Raw genomic sequence first — 17,615 nt, forward strand, 5'->3', positions numbered from 1 at the left:
GCTCAGCTTATATAATATATATAATAAATATAATATAATATAATATAATATAAAACTTTCTGCTAAAAAATGGAAAGGACACTTTGAAAGTGTGTTAATATAGGAATTTGCATTAAAAATGCTTGAATACTCAGTGGATAACAAGGTCCTTGTTATCTTGCATCTATCTCCCAAAACACCTATCACATCTGTTCAGTCAACACAAGAAAGATTTCTAAGCCCACTCTAGAGCTTTGTCCCTGAGACTTTGCATTCTTATAAACTCTAGCCAGACTCCAATATTCCTGTATGAAGTTTATTACTATTATTTTCTATTTTAGATTTTGGAAAGATATCTCTTCCATGTTTTTCCTAAGTAGTGAACATGAAAATAAACCATAGCAGGTCTTTCTTCCTTCATGTGGAAGCAATATTAGATACATGTTTCTAGGATAGAAGTGAACTTTTCCTTAAGTTTGAAAGTTATATTTTCAAGTTGACATTAAGCTTTGGAGCTACTGTGAGGCAGTTTGTTATTGTTTAGATTTTTTCATCATTTGTACAAAAAACCTAAACTTTTATTTCGTGGTCTGTTGTATTGACTTCTTATTCTTCCTTTTAACTTTTCTCTCATCTCTCTCATTCTTCTCTTACATTTTATGATAATGATCTTGGAGTAACTACATTTGCATAAGAAATGAACTATGGCTGACATTTGGTAGGCCATTTCAATCAAGAAACCCAGGTGAGCATGTAACATTATCTTAAGTTTATTTATAGAGGGAAATGTTTTACAATTTCTAATTCTTGTTGCACTAATACTTCCATTCTTTAACTGTTTTCGATTTATTATTAATTAGCTACATAATTACACATAGGTCATTGCTGCTAATGTAATTTGCAAGTAATTTGCTATAGGATAACTATACCCCCCCCCCAAATTCATATATTGAAACTTTAACTCTTAATACTACAAAATGAGACTACAAAATGGATAATTACATTAAATGAGAATAGTAGTATGGACTCTATTATAAAATGACTGGTGTCCTTATAATACTTGTCACTGTTATTATGGCCAATAATATCCTGTGGCTAGGATGGGCATAGGCCATAGGAGAGATCCTGCACTATTATTCTGCTAAATGGACATGTATGACATGACTACTAGTAGCTTATTATCACATCCACAGAACTGCATCTTTCAACCCTCCTCAGAAAAGCTTTCATTTTCAACTGATAATGCATATCACAGAAACTCACAGTGTGTGTGTGTGTGTGTGTGTGTGTGTGTGTGTGTGTGTGTGTGCTCAAAGAGGACTGCATAAGAGGTTATGAAAATATTATAAACAAAGGAAGTAGATGACTACAAGGAAACAGCATTTCCCAGGCATAACTGATTTATTGCAAAATAGTGGTGATGGGATGGCCAAACACCCTAATAGTCATACCAGAAACCCCATCCAAGGACTGAGGAATCTGGATGAAGAGATCCATGGCTCTGGGAGTCCAATTAGCGAGAAAGAGAAGGGTTTATATGAGCGAGAACTGTTGAAACCAAGGTTAGATAAAGCACAGGGACAAATAGCCAAATGAATGGAAACACATGAACTATGAACCAAAGGCTGAGAGGCCCCCAACTGGATCAGGCCCTCTGAATAGATCTCTGAAGTATTCAAAGGCCGCCTGGCCAAACATCCTAATTGTCATGCTAGAAACCCCATCTAATGACTGAGGGAACAGATGCAGAGATCTAAGGTCAGGCCCCAGGTGGAGCTCCAGGAGTCCTATTGGTGAGAAAGAGGAGGGTTTATATGAGCGAGAATTGTTGAGACCAAGGTTGGAAAAAGCACAGGGACAAATATACAAACGAAAGGAAACACATGAACTATGAACCAATAGCTGAGGATCCCCCAACTGGATCAGGCCCTCCAGATAAATAAGACAGTTGATTAGCTTGATCTGCTTGGGAGGCATCCAGACAGTGGGACCGGATTTGGACATGAGAAAGTGGGTTATCTGTGGGGATCCAGTTTATTCAGATGAGCTCTTAAAGGAAGAAGACAGAGGTTAAAAAAAAATCAGTCAGAGAATGCTAACAAAAAGACATCATGTTTAGCTTGGAAAAATGGAAGAAGGTTCTAATAGCAAACAAAAGAGTGGCCACTGGTGGAAAAGATTGGAAAAGTCTGTTGCTACCAGTACAAAGAAATGTGTCAGCAACTTGGATGAGAAAGTAAGAGGATGCTTTTCTAGAACCTTGGGAAAGAAATAAATTATTAGTCTCATCTTTTTAAATAAAACTTAAACTTACATTTTTGTCCCCCTCAATAAACAGAATTGTGAGATATAAACTGCAGTGCCTCTGATGGGGGGGTACATGGCATCATTGCAGTAGAAATAGAAAATAAAAGTAGCTATGGCTACAAAGGTTATCTATAAAAGCAGAGGTGCTGTTGGGCTTCAATATGTTAAAATTGGCACTCTCAACTCAATGTTGTATTTATTGTGGAAACACTGAGAGAGTTTTCATATATACAAAAGGGAAATTAAAATTTCATTTGACATACTTTGAAACATTAGATATATAAAATATTAACACATTTAGCACCCATGATGCATAATTCAACAGAGTGTAAAAAAAAATCAATGAACAGCAATAAACTCATTTCTTGTTCTTTATACTTTCGTAAGCCACATTATTTCCTAAGTGCTGCAGCCCTCATAATGTATTCTATGAACCCATGTTTGCTTTCCCTACAAAATGGTAATACATATTTTATAACTTACTGTAAGTATGTCCTTAAAATCTGACAGCTGTGGAAAGCAGTGTACTTTCCAGTGAATACAAACCTAAAAATATATGTCATATTTTATCAAACCATAGTGCTATCAATGAAATGAATAAATTTCATACAGTCCCAATTAATCTCTAATTTTATGTTGTGTGCGCATAAAGTAACAGGAAATTTGTGTGAAGTCACATGCTTTACATTTCGACATCTGAAGTTAAGAGCTACAATCAATGAAGATTTGAGTTTTGCATAAATTTCAAGGCATTGGAGAATGAATTACAATTCCAGTAATAAGTTGTATTCGAATTCAATGAAGAGTTTAAAATGTAAGTGAAAAGAGGCATTTAAAATAAAATTATTAATATTTTTCATCAAAATATTCCACAATTGAAAGGTATCTTTTATGTCACTAGACTCAAACTAATAATTTGTGCAATGTGAATGAGTGACCTTTGACCTCCAACTCATTTGGTTTTCAAATATTGATTAAGGAGAATAGAAGATAACAATGTCTTATTGACTGCTCCCACAGTCCACAACAATGAAATAGGCATTTTACAAATTTTAATTCAATAAAGAAGCTAGCAGATCATTAGGCTAAGCTCATCAGCAATTTATTTCTCAGTACACTACTGGATTTTTGGAATCAATATGCATCCTAGAGAGCTGAACCCTTCATTACAACTTGTTTGTTGGAAGGATCTGCCTAAAGGCATTTTTAAAGCAGTCTTAACTCTGCTGGCTTTCAGTGTCTTTCTTTGTTCATCGCATATTGCCTAACTGCCAAAAAGACGTTAGTGGTAGTATTTATTGAAACTTTACAAACAATAACACCTATTAAAATGCATAAACTTTTTATAATGGAAGGAAAGAGTCAGATAGGAATGAGGTGTTAGGCTGAAGTCTAGCTTCAGCAGGTCAGAGAAACTGGGGAGGAGATGTGGACTTGAGGCTACTAAACACACAGGAGACTTGGAGGGAGCAGAGCTTAATTCTTCATTTTATTTTTCTCTTTATTCTTCTCTCTTGTCTCTGTATTTTCCTCATCCATTTTACACCACCTAAGACAACAATTTCTGTGCAAGAAAAGATTACCTCAAAGAAAGTCATCTATTTAACAAAAACAAATTAAAATCTTTACACAAGAGGAAATCACATTATGATCACACAATTACATGCTTTTTAGAAACCCACAAGTAGTTAAACATTTTCCTTTGTATTAATTTGCATTAATTTTCCCACCATAACATCTCTACCCCAAAATTATGATTCTTTTATCATTGATTTTTCATTTCAGCCAGTTCCTTTGCACTGGCAGGCAGCTCTTTGCTGTTTCAGTATGGAAGATGAGCAGTTGTTGTGCCCTGTGATGGTTTCTGCTGTGCTCTTACCCTGTGAGGAAAAGTCATGAAACACGACAGAATCCACTAACAAGAGTTTTATTAAGACAAGGAGAAAAGGATAGATGTGATCAGGCCTGCTGAAAGGACACGCGTGGGAGAAGGGGGTGGGGAGGGGGACATGGGGCCTGCCTTTTAAAGGCCAAGCCGCAAAGGCGCACACAGGCCCATATGGCTATTCCAAGCATGTGCATAGATCATGCAACCATGGGTCATGGGTCATGCAGGAGTATGACCCGGAAGTGACAAGGCAGAAATGACTAAGTGTCCCGGCAGGCATGCACGACCATCAGGGTGTGGTTGGAATTCCTATCACCCTGTTCTTGTACAATCTGGATGGCTTGTGAGCGCCCTTTACAATAATACCTCCTAATATTATATGTAATTTTACTATGTTAAAGTTAAAATTTTTCCTTTTAATTAAACAGAAAATGGAAAATGCTGTAGAATAATGCTTTTGTACACTGGTTTAATAAAACGCTGATTGGCAAGTAGCCAGGCAGGAAGTATAGGCAGGGTAAGCAGACAAGAAGAATTCTGGGAAAAGGAAGACTGAGTCAGGAGACACCAGCCTGCCATCCAGGGAATGGCTTGTAATGGCACAGAGGTAAAGCCAGGGAACACATGGCCACATATAGATCAACAGAAATGGGCTGAGTTTAAGTGTAAGAGCTAGTCAGTGGAAAGCCTGAGCTAATGGCCAAACAGTTTTAACGAATATAAGCCTCTGTGTGTTTACTTGGGTCTAAGCAGCTGTGGACTGGGCGGGACACAGAAAAACTTCAGCTACAAATCACACCATGCCCAGTAAGAACATGATAGCAGCTAGCAGGAGAAAGAACATTCAGAAGCAAGGGTCATTCTGGAGACAACACCCCCACTGGGTGCTTTGCCTCTGTAGGGTGCACTGTCAGAGTTTTGCTATCAGGTGAGTCATATTCCATAAGTTCTGTTGCTGACTACAGCTCCTCTCAAGTGGCCACCCACTGCCAGTATTATACAAAAAGATTTGGAGGAGGCATAATTTGACGTACCTGATTACTGGAGTCTATTGAACATCTTGAGAAGAAGGCAGATAAATCACATACACTTCATTCTCTAGCTTCTCTATCCTCTGCTTTGCCACAAAATTTTACCTCTCTAATAAAAAAGATTCAACATAATTATTAAACCTGTTTCAGAGCCTTTCTTGAAGGTCATAGACACCATCTATTGGTTCTATAATCATTTTACTTGACACACATTTGAGAGACGATGCCTGTAGAATAAGAGTCCTTTTGTTCTACAAAATACGAATAAAGTTCTAAAATCAGAGTTAATAAATACACATAGCAAAATGCTTTTAAACAGTATAATTGGAATGTTATTTAAGTTATCAGCTCTTTGTGAAAATATTCCAATGGGCAAAAAGTTAGAATTATTGTATTTACAAATACTATGGGTTAAAATATTTGAGGAAGGGTTCTTTGTTTCTGGAATCTCTCTGACCTTAACTAGGACACAAAGTCCGAGTCAAATCCTTAACCATCAGGAAAATACAAATTAAAACTCCTTTGAGAATATAACCCATTTCAATCAGAACAGGTCTCATCAAGCTTTTAATAACAACAAATGCTGTTCAGAATGTGGGCAAAGTGGCAGCTTTATTCACTTTGGGGAAGAATGTAAACTTGTATAAAAAAACATGGAAATCTAAATGAAGGTTCCTCAAAATGTGAAAATAGAACTACCACATGATCCAGCTATACCACTCTTGGGTACATCACTAAACTGATCTAAGCACATATCATAGAAGTACTTGAACAGTCATGTTCACTATTGTACTGTTCACAATAACCAAGAAACAGAAAACACCTCAGATGTCCACTAATAGATAAATGATAAAGAAAACATGGTCCATACACAGTGCAATTTTATCCAGCCATAAAGAAAAATGAAGTTATAACATTGCCAGGAAAATGGATGCAACTAGAAATTATGTTATGTGAAAAATTCATACTGAGAAAAAAATACCTCATATTTCTTCTCATATGTAAAACCTGCATTTAAAATTACATCTGCAAATACATAGGTGAGATCTGTCTCCCTCCCTCTCTCTGTCTCTATCTCTGTCTGTCTGTCTCTCTCTCTGACTGTCTGTCTTTGTGCATGTGTGTGTGTGTGTTTGTGTGTGTGTGTGTGTGTGTGTGTGTGTATGCACATACCCACACACACCACACAAAAAACTAGAAAAGGGATCATAAGATGTGAAGGAGAAACCTTAATGGGGGGAGGGGATAAGTTAATGGAGTACATATAAAAGAAAGCAGAAGTTGGAACTGAGTGAAGAAAACAAAGCATATGGAGAGGGTAGGGCTTTGGGAAAGTCAGTGGAGGGAGCCAATGAGAACAGAGGATAGTGGGACCTGAGTGAAGATGCCTCTATCAAACATAAGACTTTGATGAAGGAGATCATTAATACGATGACTACACCCTCTATACATGCTCCTCTTTTCATTCATAGCATAGCACAATTAGTGCTTAGATAAGTCATGCTCCTCTCCCTGAAAGGAAGAAACCACTGTCTCAGTTGTCATGGGTAACTGGCTGATGTGTGTCTTCTCTTATGGTCCAAACTCTTCCCTAATTGTTCGTAAAATCTTTAAGATAACTACAACAAAATGTTTAATATAGAGTAATAAATGTTTAATATAGAGTAATAAAAACATGGAAAATGGCAAAAAAACCCACAATGATAAATTAATAAAGCACAGGATTGAGCAAAGGGCATATGAGTAGTGGCTGTTGCTTTCATATTTGTATTTTATAAGGCATTTTATCAATATTTACAGTGATAACATCTTTGAGCCTGTCAGCATTCCCACATTGGGTCATGTTTCATACCTATTGAAGATACACAGACTCATATTCATGAGGTGTGAGCTCTTTGTAAATGTGCTCTTAGATATCTTTTTACTATTCTTAATATTCTGTTCCTTGAGAGATGATTTCATTATTTACCTTGATAACCAAAGTTCTGGATGCCAGCTAATATCTTGTTATTTGTTATGATGCTGGGTACATTCTTGAGCACTAAATGACTCAGAAATGTTTCATGATCCCTTAAGAAAGGCTCAATATCAAACTCATTTTTAATTGTTTTTCTGCAATTCACAAAGTCTGAAGAAAATATTGCTACTCAGTGCCCAAAGATACTACCATATCTCAAAGCCAGTGGTCAATAGCCCTTCAAATATTTGATACACTCTGATAAAAGGTTATTGAGAAAGGTAGGAAGTAAAGTATATCTGTGAAATAAATGGTGTTATACATGAATATATAAAGAACCTATCTGAAAAACACATATTCCCAGTCATACAAAGAGACCTAAAGTGAGCAGAAATGATTTAGATATGGAAAGTAGGTAAGCACACATGACTTCAGAATAGTACCACAAAGTTTTTCTCCTTATATATGAGACTGTTCAGTTAAAGAGAACAAGGTTGATCTCTGTGAATGTCCTATCTTTGTGACTCTATAAATAGAATAATTATTAAGACTCAAAGGTTTACAAATGTCTAGATGGTTTGTCCTACTTTGCCTTGTGTGGTCCTCACCAATATCAGGAAGATAATCCCAGTTGCTCATCTCTGCCTGGCCTCACAAACTTCCAAGGGAAACCCTTCAGGGGTACTGAAAGATGCTATGAATCCTGAAATCCATGTCCTTTCTTGGTGTCTTGTGGAAAGGAGAGGTTCCAAAGATGAGGCTGGCAGCTGGGGGTAGTGATGGTGGTAAATGGTGGATTTGCTCATGATAAATTCACTGCAACATATTGATATCCTTAAATCTTTAGCTATTTCCTTTACAACACTAAGGTGTTTCTGCCTTCTTAGTCATTCACAGTAGAATATCACTGCAATCAAGTTTCAGTTGCAAAGTAAGCAAGACATGGACTAACTCTTACCTCTTCAAGCTAGCAACTGAAATTCTGGTGGATCCAATGACTCAGGGAGAGGTAGAGGGCTAAGACTCCTGGGATGAGAACAGCGAAGCTAAAGAGACTACTGCATCCCATCATTGCTATGAAATATAGAATATTAATTAACTAATATCCATATCAAGACTTTGATCAGTTAATTGCACCCACTCACAAAAACAGTGAAAATATTCCTTACTCCAAAAGACAGATTTGAGGCATGAAGAAAAAGTGACATAAATTATGCACACTCATTATTTCTAACAATTCCCAATATCACCTTTGAAATGAGACTCTAGAGACAAAATTAAGTATCACATTATCCAAAACAAGTCTGTAATGCATGATCTTTATTTTTTCTGCTAATACACAGCAATGAATATGGTGATATCTGAATTTATTTAATTGATTTAAAATATTTTAAAGAAAAACATTTTCATGTTGAAACACAAATTTATGAATGTAAATTATGCTTTAAAGAGTTAATTGATTAATTTAGGTTATCCTCCCCAAATTATATCAGTCCTGCATTCCAGCACTTTCACTTTAGTGACTCATGTTTAATAAATATTTTCATTAAAAATAAAACTATAGTACATTCAAGTTTATATGCCTCTATTTCTATACACATTCTACTTGATGTGACTCGTGAACAAGTCATTTTGATCCTTATTTTTTATTGATGATACAAACAAACAGCTAAGCACTATGGCCATCTACTACTACAGCTACTCCTAATTCACCTTGGGTGGTCCTTAATGAAAACCAGGAGCTTATCCCAATGGCTCATCTCTGCCTCTCATCACCAGCTTTCAAGGACAACCTCTGAAGTATAATGAACGTACTCATTCTCATGACAACAATGTACTTCTCAATGCTCATGTAATAGGGAGAAGCCACAAGAGATGAGCTAGTAACTGGGAGAAATGATGGCTGGGTCCATGACAAAATCACTACAACATACCTATCCCCTTAAATATTTAGATGTGAAGACTAAAGAAATGCAATTGTGAGGTGTAATTTATGGGATCACAATGAATACATCACACACACATACACACACACACACACACACACACACACACACACACACACACTGTGCTATTTAAAAAGTTATTCTGAAATATCCATAAAACATTTCTACTTTTCAGGTAAAATAAATGTGTGTGTGTGTGTGTGTGTGTGTGTGTGTGTGTGTGTGTGTGTGTGTGTATACTATATAAAAATAGTCCACAATCCAATAAAAATGTCTGTTACTTCAAATTTCAGCACAGTATACAACACTTTACTTCTCATTCAGCACATGCCTTTAACCAGTGGTGACGAATCTGCTTCTTACCTGTGATGCAAACAGTAAGTAGTGACATCATTTGCCATCTTACATGCATCAAATGGACAAGCAAAGTCCTTGAACCTATATATCCTATCAAAACAGACTCATGGCCTCCTTTTACTCTTATATGTTTTTTCTTCAAAACACATAATAAACTATCAGACTGAGAACTATCAAGTTAATAATCTTGAAACATACTGTGTTCTCTCAGAAATTATGAGTGATTTTGTAAGTAGGAATGAATTAGATTTATAAATGGAAAGAGTAAACAGTGACATATATACATTTGCTATGTTAAATGACAATATTCATTCAAATTTGGTACTTTTTTGTTTTATGGTTCTAAGTTTTGTGACTTTTTAAACTAACCAATTTATTGAGATGCAGAAGCTTTTTGCCATATTGATTTCCATAGTGGCTGCACAAGTTTGCACTCCCACCACTGAGGGAGGAGTGTTCCCATATTCCACATCCTTGCCAGCATGAGTTGCCACTTGTGTTATTGATCTTAGCCATTCTGACAGGTATGAGATGAAATTTCGAAGTATTTACTTTCTTTCATTTTTTTCCCTGATGGCTAAGGATGCTGAACATTTCTTTAAGTGCTTCTCGGCCATTTGAGGTTCCTCTACTGAGAATTCTCTGTTTACATCTGTACCCTATTTTTTGTTTGGACTTGTTTCTTTAGTTCTTTTATATTTTTTGATAACAATCCTCCATCAGATCAAGAGTTGGGAAAAATCTTTTTCCATTCTATAGGCTGCCACTTTATCTGATTGATTATATCCTTTAATTTGGGAATCAACCTACCTTAAGATCCAGCTAGACCACTCTTGGGCATGTATCCAAAAGTTGCATCACCCTACCACAAGTATACTTGATCAACTGTGTTCACTGCTGCTCTATTCATAAAAGCCAGAACCTGAAAATAACCTATATGTCCCTCAGCAGAAGAACAGATAAAGAAAATGTGGTGCATTTACACAATGTGGTGTTACTCAGCAGTAAAAATCAATGACATCATGAAATTTTCAGGCAAATGGATGAAACTAGAAAAAAATCATCCTGAGTAAGGTAAGCAAGACCCAGAAAGATAAATACAATTTGTATTCACTTACAGATGGATATTAGCCATTAAATGAATGACAACCAACCTACAATCCATAGACCAAGAGAGGTTAGATACACAAGAAATTACTGGGGGTACAAGTAGATATCCCTGTGAGGAGATATAGAAAAGGTTTACAAGTGGTCAGGGCATTGGGGGTGGGAACACAAACATAAGAATTAGAGTTGAGAGAGGGAATATGGGGAGAGATAGCTGGAATTGAGGGACATTTGAGGGATGGTATGGAAATCAAGTGCAGTGGAAATTTCCTAAAATATGTGAAGATGATCCTTATGAGGTCTCCTAACAATGGTGAAGACCAGAGCAAACAAGGTCTATAGCAGATCCACTGACTCTATATTTTAGATTTCTACTTAGTATTTTTATGATATTCCTGATAGTGTGAAAAAATGGATGGCTGATTCTTGTGCCTTTTCATGGGGCTTTTTTCTTTCTGTGAGGTTGTTTTTATTCTTCCTATGGTTTCTGTTTTACCTTATATTTTATTTTTATCATATTTGTTTGTTATATCTGAGAAGAAGAAATTAGAGAGTTTCTAATGGTCTGTCTGAAACACAAAAATTGTATGTTCTGTGTTAAATAATTAAAAATGATTCCACTAAGTCAAGAATTTAACCAATCAAAAAGATGTGAAGAGTCCCACAAAGAAGAGACAATGCATCAATAAATGATATTTTACTTAAAATTAAAAATGAACAACTGACAATTAACCAGCATTAAGCTGAAAGCTTTCTGACTGAGGAGCAGAGTGCTTGCCTTGTACACACATGCACACACATGAAATTTACACAAGAAAGTGAAACTTTTAGAGAACATAAATGAAGTATAATTGTGAGTTATTTCATAACTACACAGCTACCTCAAACATAATTGAAAACATTGCATTTATCTTCAATTAATAGAAAAATCTCTTAAAATTCTGGACGAAAATTAGTATTTTTAAAAAGCATAATTTTCTCTTATACATTTTGTGCATTCAGTGAAAATTCAAACAATACTTGCTTTTAATTTTACATAATGGTAGTTGGTAATCAGTCCCAGGATCTTGCATATCTGTACAAACAAACTGCCAAATACTATGGAATTTGACCCCTGATTTTGTAAATGGTTTAAAACAAACTAATAAAAATATAAGAAAATGCCTAACTAGTGAGAAAATAGCATGCAAAAAAATGGAATAAATGTATGAATGTGCTATGATGGCAAAATAAGTGAAAATAAGATAGGAGTGAATGTTTAGAAACAGATCATGCAAATGTATTGATGGTTGCCAGAGTTTAGTGCTTGAATCCTTAGTGAAAATATGAGACCTTGAATAAATTAAGATAGAGGCAATTGAATATCTATTGGAATTATATGTTTATTGATAATGGGCTCCTCAATCCATCAAATTAAACCTAATTTCCTGAAGGACAAAAATAAAAAGTGAGAGGGAGAGGAATAAAATTTATATTCATTACATCAAGGGTAAATTAAGCAGCATGAACATGGAAAAGTTTTAGAACTGTGATTATATACTTGAATACATACAGAGACAAAATGTTTGCATAATTAAAGAAGCCTCAAGCAAGCTTAGACTAATGTGTAACTGGAATATATGACTTCAGCATACAGAAGCAAAAACTATTCCAAAAAACTATGAACAAATCATTAATATTTACTAACAACCATATATAAATGATTGAAGAATATAAAATGCTCCCTACTGCTGCCATTCTTCTAAACCAATAGAATTTATATTTATATTCTAAACGTTTATCCTTACTCACACAGATAAGTGTAGCTCTAAACATTCATCAAAGAGGCTCCAGTTTTGGCAAAAGATGGTGACTGTTACAGTGATACACAACTGTGAATGAAGGTTCCTCTTTGCTGGTTACCCTGTTTTCTTCTGCACTTTTCAGACATCACAGGATATGATTTTTTTTAAGTGCTAGCTCTTGTTCTCTTTGGAATCAACTTTCTCTTTCTGTCTTCTTTCCCTTACTAGGTTACACAGAAGAAAGATCAAATTCACATTTCAGTTGGAGCTCAAACTAGATTTGTAAACTTGTGTTTCTATTATGATGCTTCCTTAATATGTTAATTTGCACACTCAGCCCCCTTTTCAGCTTTAGGGATTCTTAACTTAATATAAGGAGTCATACAATGATGATTGAGAAGAAATTACTTTATTAGTTTGTAAAAACTTATCCACTCTTGTCTACAAAGAATCTGTCTCCAGTAAACACCCATAAGTCAATGTTTGAGATCCCTCCATTCCAGTTTCTGCAATATCACCTCTCAAGTGGGAATATGCCTCATACGCCTTAGTGTGTGTATAGCGTGATAGAATGAAGTGCTACATGATACCACTTATATGCTGTGGGATGTCTTTTTGTACACTGTGAATATATGTTGCTCTGATTGGTTGATAAATAAAACACTGATTGGCCAGTAGCCAGACAGTAAATATAGGTGGGGCAAGCAGACAAGGAGAATTCTGGGAAAAGGAAGGGATGAGTCGGGAGTAGCCAGGCAGACACAGAGGAAGCAAGATGATAAGACAGAACTTAGAAAAGGTACGTGGCTAAACATAAATAAGAATTATGGGTTAAATTAAATGTAAGAACTAGTCAGTAATAATCCTGAGCTGATAGTCAAGCAGTTATAATTAATGTAAGCTTCTGAGTGATTATTTTATAAGCAGGCCATGGGACTGTGACTGTGGGGGCCTGGCGGGACCAGAGAAACCTTCTAACTACACTTATATGTAGATGTGAGCTGCTAAAGTCTTCAATAAGCAAGCTACAATCCTTATACTCACAGAGGTTATGTAGCAAGTAAGGTACTAGGGGTGTGAAATGGATCTCCCTAACAAGGGGAATATAGACAAATTTCTAAATGGTCTTATTAAATAAAAAAACATGGAGTCAAATATAGGGGTGAAAGCCTTAGAGATCAGGGAACAGGAGTAGCCACCAGCTAACCTTACCTCACCATACTGCAGCTTCCAAGTGAGCTACTTCTTGTATACCTGGGTCTTTATTGCCTTGCTGTTCTGCCCTCTCATTGGCTCTTAGCTCAGCTACCCAGCTACCCCACTTTCTTGTCACTGCCTGTCTGTACAGACCTCCAGGTCTCTATGGTTCATACTGGGATTAAAGGCATGTGTCATCAAGCTTGGCTCTGTTCCCTAGTGTGGCCTTTAACACACAGAGACCCTGACTGCCAAGTGATCAGATTAAGGGCATGTGCTACCACTGCCTGACTTTTGTGTTTACTTAAAATGGCTTGCTATTTCCTCTGATCTCCAGGTAAACTTTATTTATTAACATACAAATAAAATATCGCCACAGGGGAAAACAGAATAGATCATTAAATATGGATGAGGTAAGAGGGCCTGTAATGAGAAAATCAGATGGAGAGAGGGGAAGAGGAGCTAGGGAAGGAATATGGGGAGGAACAGCTAAAATTAAGGGTCATTTGAAAGGTATGCAAACCTAATACAGAAAATCTTCTCAAATATATACATGTTTAAAGGTGATATAAATGAAATTGCCAAATAACAGTGTAGATGGAGGCCCAACTGCTGTCACTGAAAGGATCTTCCAATACCAAGTTGTTGGCAAAAGGGGTTCCGTGGGAACTCCCAAACAACCTAAGCTATTGTCAAGACTCTTGTTGCTCTCCACAAACTGACTCTGTTAGTGAAGACAACACCTACACAACTCAATGAACACAGAGAATTGAAGCTGGTGCCTACCTAGAACCTCACTTCTATGGGTCAGTGTACTCTTCATGCTTCCAAAGGAGAAAGGTAAACACCAGCCCAACTACAAACTGTTTGACCTACAATGTTAATCTGTATGCAAGATGTGTTAATGCAATAATGGCACAAAGTTTATGGGACTAACTAACCAAAATATGATTTTATTCAAGGCTTGCTCTTTGAGATGAACTCTATCTCCAACACTGCTTGAGTGGCAAAGAGCCTGAGACTAGATAGGCCAAGGACCTAGGGGAAAACAAATACTACTGTTCTGCTAAAGCAGCATAGCAATAAAATTACTCCTAGTGACAATCTTCTATGCTAATAGATCAGTGTCTTTCTCTGCCATAATCAGAGAACAAATACAGAGATTGACAGCTGAACAATGTGTAGAGAGTGAGCGACCTTGGAATGCTCAGTTCTAAATGGGATATCTCCATCAAATTCCTCCATGCAGGGATTAGGAAACCCCTTGGAAGAAGAGACAGAAGGATTGTAAGTGCCAGAAGGGATGAAGGACATCAAGGAAACAAAGCCTTTTAAACACAGCAGACAGTGGCAGCATGCACAGGGCTTGCACAGGTCTGTGAAAGATGGGGTCCCAGCAATGAGAGATAAAGTGGATGCATGCCCCCATCCATAACCTAGAAACTATCTCCAATTGATAACCATTGCAAGTAGAAAATTAATTTTCCCCAGAGGAGTCTCACTGGGGATACAAATCATCTTTTTTTAAATTTTATAATTAATTTAATTTTACATATCAGCCATGGATTCCCCTGTCCTTCCTCCTCCCTCCCCCCCCCCCTCCCCCCAATCTAGCCCCCATCCCCACCTCCTCCAAGGCAAGGTCTCCCCTGGGGATTCAGCTCAGCCTGGTAGATTCAGTTGAGGCAGGTCCAGTCTCCTCCTCCCTGCACCAAGGCTGAGCAAAGTGTCTCAGCACAGGCCCTAGGCTCCAAAAAGCCAGTTCATGCACTAAGGACAGGTCCAGGTCCTACTGCCTGGGGGCCTCCTAAATAGTTCAAGCTAATCAACCGTCTCATTTATCCAGAGGGCCTGATCCAGTTCCATGGGGGCTCCTCAGCCGTTGGTTCACAGTTCATGTGTTTCCACGAGTTTGGCTATTTGTCCCTGTGCTTTTTCCAATCATGGTCTCAATATCTCTTGCTCATATAATCCCTCCACAATAGACTACTGGCAACGGTCGAGAGAAAGCCCAAACTGACCTACTCTGGTGATCCGAGGGCTGAACACCCTAACTGTCATGATAGAACTTTCATCCAATGACTGATGGAAGCAGATGCAGAGATCCACGGCCAGGCCCCAGGTGGAGCACCAGGAGTCCAATCATTAAGAGAGGAGGGATTATATGAACAAAGCAGTTAAGGGCAGACTCCATGCTCAGCAGTAGATGGACAACAGAAAATGAACTCATTGACATCTTTGGAGGTTCTTAATCTCAGGGCCCCGTATTTATTTATTTATTTATTTATTTATTTATTTATTTAATTATATTATATTGTATTATTTACTTATTTTACCTTAAAGTTCCCTTGCTGCATACTGTAACTTCTGGTTTTGTGTCTTTATGGGATTCCTCTGTTGGCATATGTGTGTGTGTCTGTATCTATATGTGTTTCTTATGCTATTTCCTGATCTCTTATTTTTGTTTGTCTTGTCCTATTCACATCTGTTCGTTTTTGTTGTATTTTATTTTATTATTATTCCTTAGATGTCCATTTGTTTTCTAAGGAGAGACAGAAAGGATATGGATGCAGGTGAGAGAGGAAATAGGAATGATCTCAGAGGAGCTGGGGGAGGGGAAACCACCATCATAATACATTGTATGAAAAACATTATTTTCAATAAAATAAAAATAGAATAGAAAGAAGCCCTATATGACAGGCATTCAAGTAATAGATTAAGACAAATTACTGTCTTTCAGAAGAGTAATTTGCATCTCAGATTCATAGTACCTTTTGAGTTCTTGAAGTATATTTGACATACCTCAATTTCAGAATCCTTTGTTTTCCCTACTTCTGAAACTGTCTGCTCATTAATGCACTGTGACTATGCACATGGAATTCAAGAAGTCATTACTTAAAGTAAGATAAAGTGTGGAATTAATGAGACTAACGAAAAAAGGTTCTTTTCAATCTGTTAATGAATTATTTGATATGTCGAACTGAATTTGAAAGCTTAGTGAAAGTAAATTTGAAGAGCTGGTCACATCAACTGTGCTGTTCAGCATAACTGAAAGGAGAGTACTGTTGTTTAAGAGCATCTCTACTTTGGTATGGCTGCCTATGCCTGCTACCAAACACTTGGAAGATATAAGAAAGAGGAAAGGGGATGATGATGCAGTCATATTATAATCATAAAAACATAAAAGCTTACTTTTATTTTAGTGTGTGTGTGTGTGTGTGTGTGTGTGTGTGTGTGTGTGTGTGTGGTGTCCGCACATGAATATTGACATTCATTACATTACATGAATTAAAGTGCATGTGGAGCCCAGAAGAGGGCATCAAACGCCCTGGAGCTGCAATCACAAGAGGGTAGGGCTTGCAGCATGGGTGCTTCTCACCCAACACCAGTTCTCTCCATGAGCAGCAAGTGCTTTCAACTATTAAGCCATCATTTCGCCAGCCCTGAATTTGATTTTTTTTTTTTTGATATAACAGAAATCTGGTTGATTTGCACACAAGTCTTCCCTGTTTAACACACAAAGTGCCTTGCCTATGGCCTTTATACCATCAAGTGTGTTGGTGAGTAATCATCCCACTGCTGACAAGCTCAGATGCTTGTCCTGCCCACCTAACTCAAATTTCCACCATTGTCTTTTGTCTCAGTCGCCTCTGCTCTTCATCCTCTTTATTACTTATGTTGACTTGCTTTTAAGCCACTTACTTACTTTTGTAAGGTTTGGCTGTTTCCTTATTTTCTTCTGAGTACTTTAATTTAAATATACATTGAAATGATTCTTCAATCAACGAAAGTTTGGGCTTCCTGGATTTCTCTATGCCTGTAATGTTTATGGTTGCCTCAAAGCAGAAATTCGCGTCCATAATCTTACTCCAGACCTTGTCATTCCCAACTTCTGTACCTTTTTTCATCTTAATTGTAAGCATCTCTTACTGACGATGTTCTCTTCACTTTCCAGTTCACCTTTCGACTATTCCAGCCCTTCCTATCAAGTCCCACACTGGAGCAGCTTACCGCTGTGCTGATCTTCACACTGTCTCTCACCCATAGTAAGTCCCTTTGTCT

This window comes from Peromyscus leucopus, chromosome 17 (genome assembly GCF_004664715.2).
Source record: "Peromyscus leucopus breed LL Stock chromosome 17, UCI_PerLeu_2.1, whole genome shotgun sequence".
In the NCBI taxonomy this organism is placed as follows: Eukaryota; Metazoa; Chordata; class Mammalia; order Rodentia; family Cricetidae; genus Peromyscus; species Peromyscus leucopus.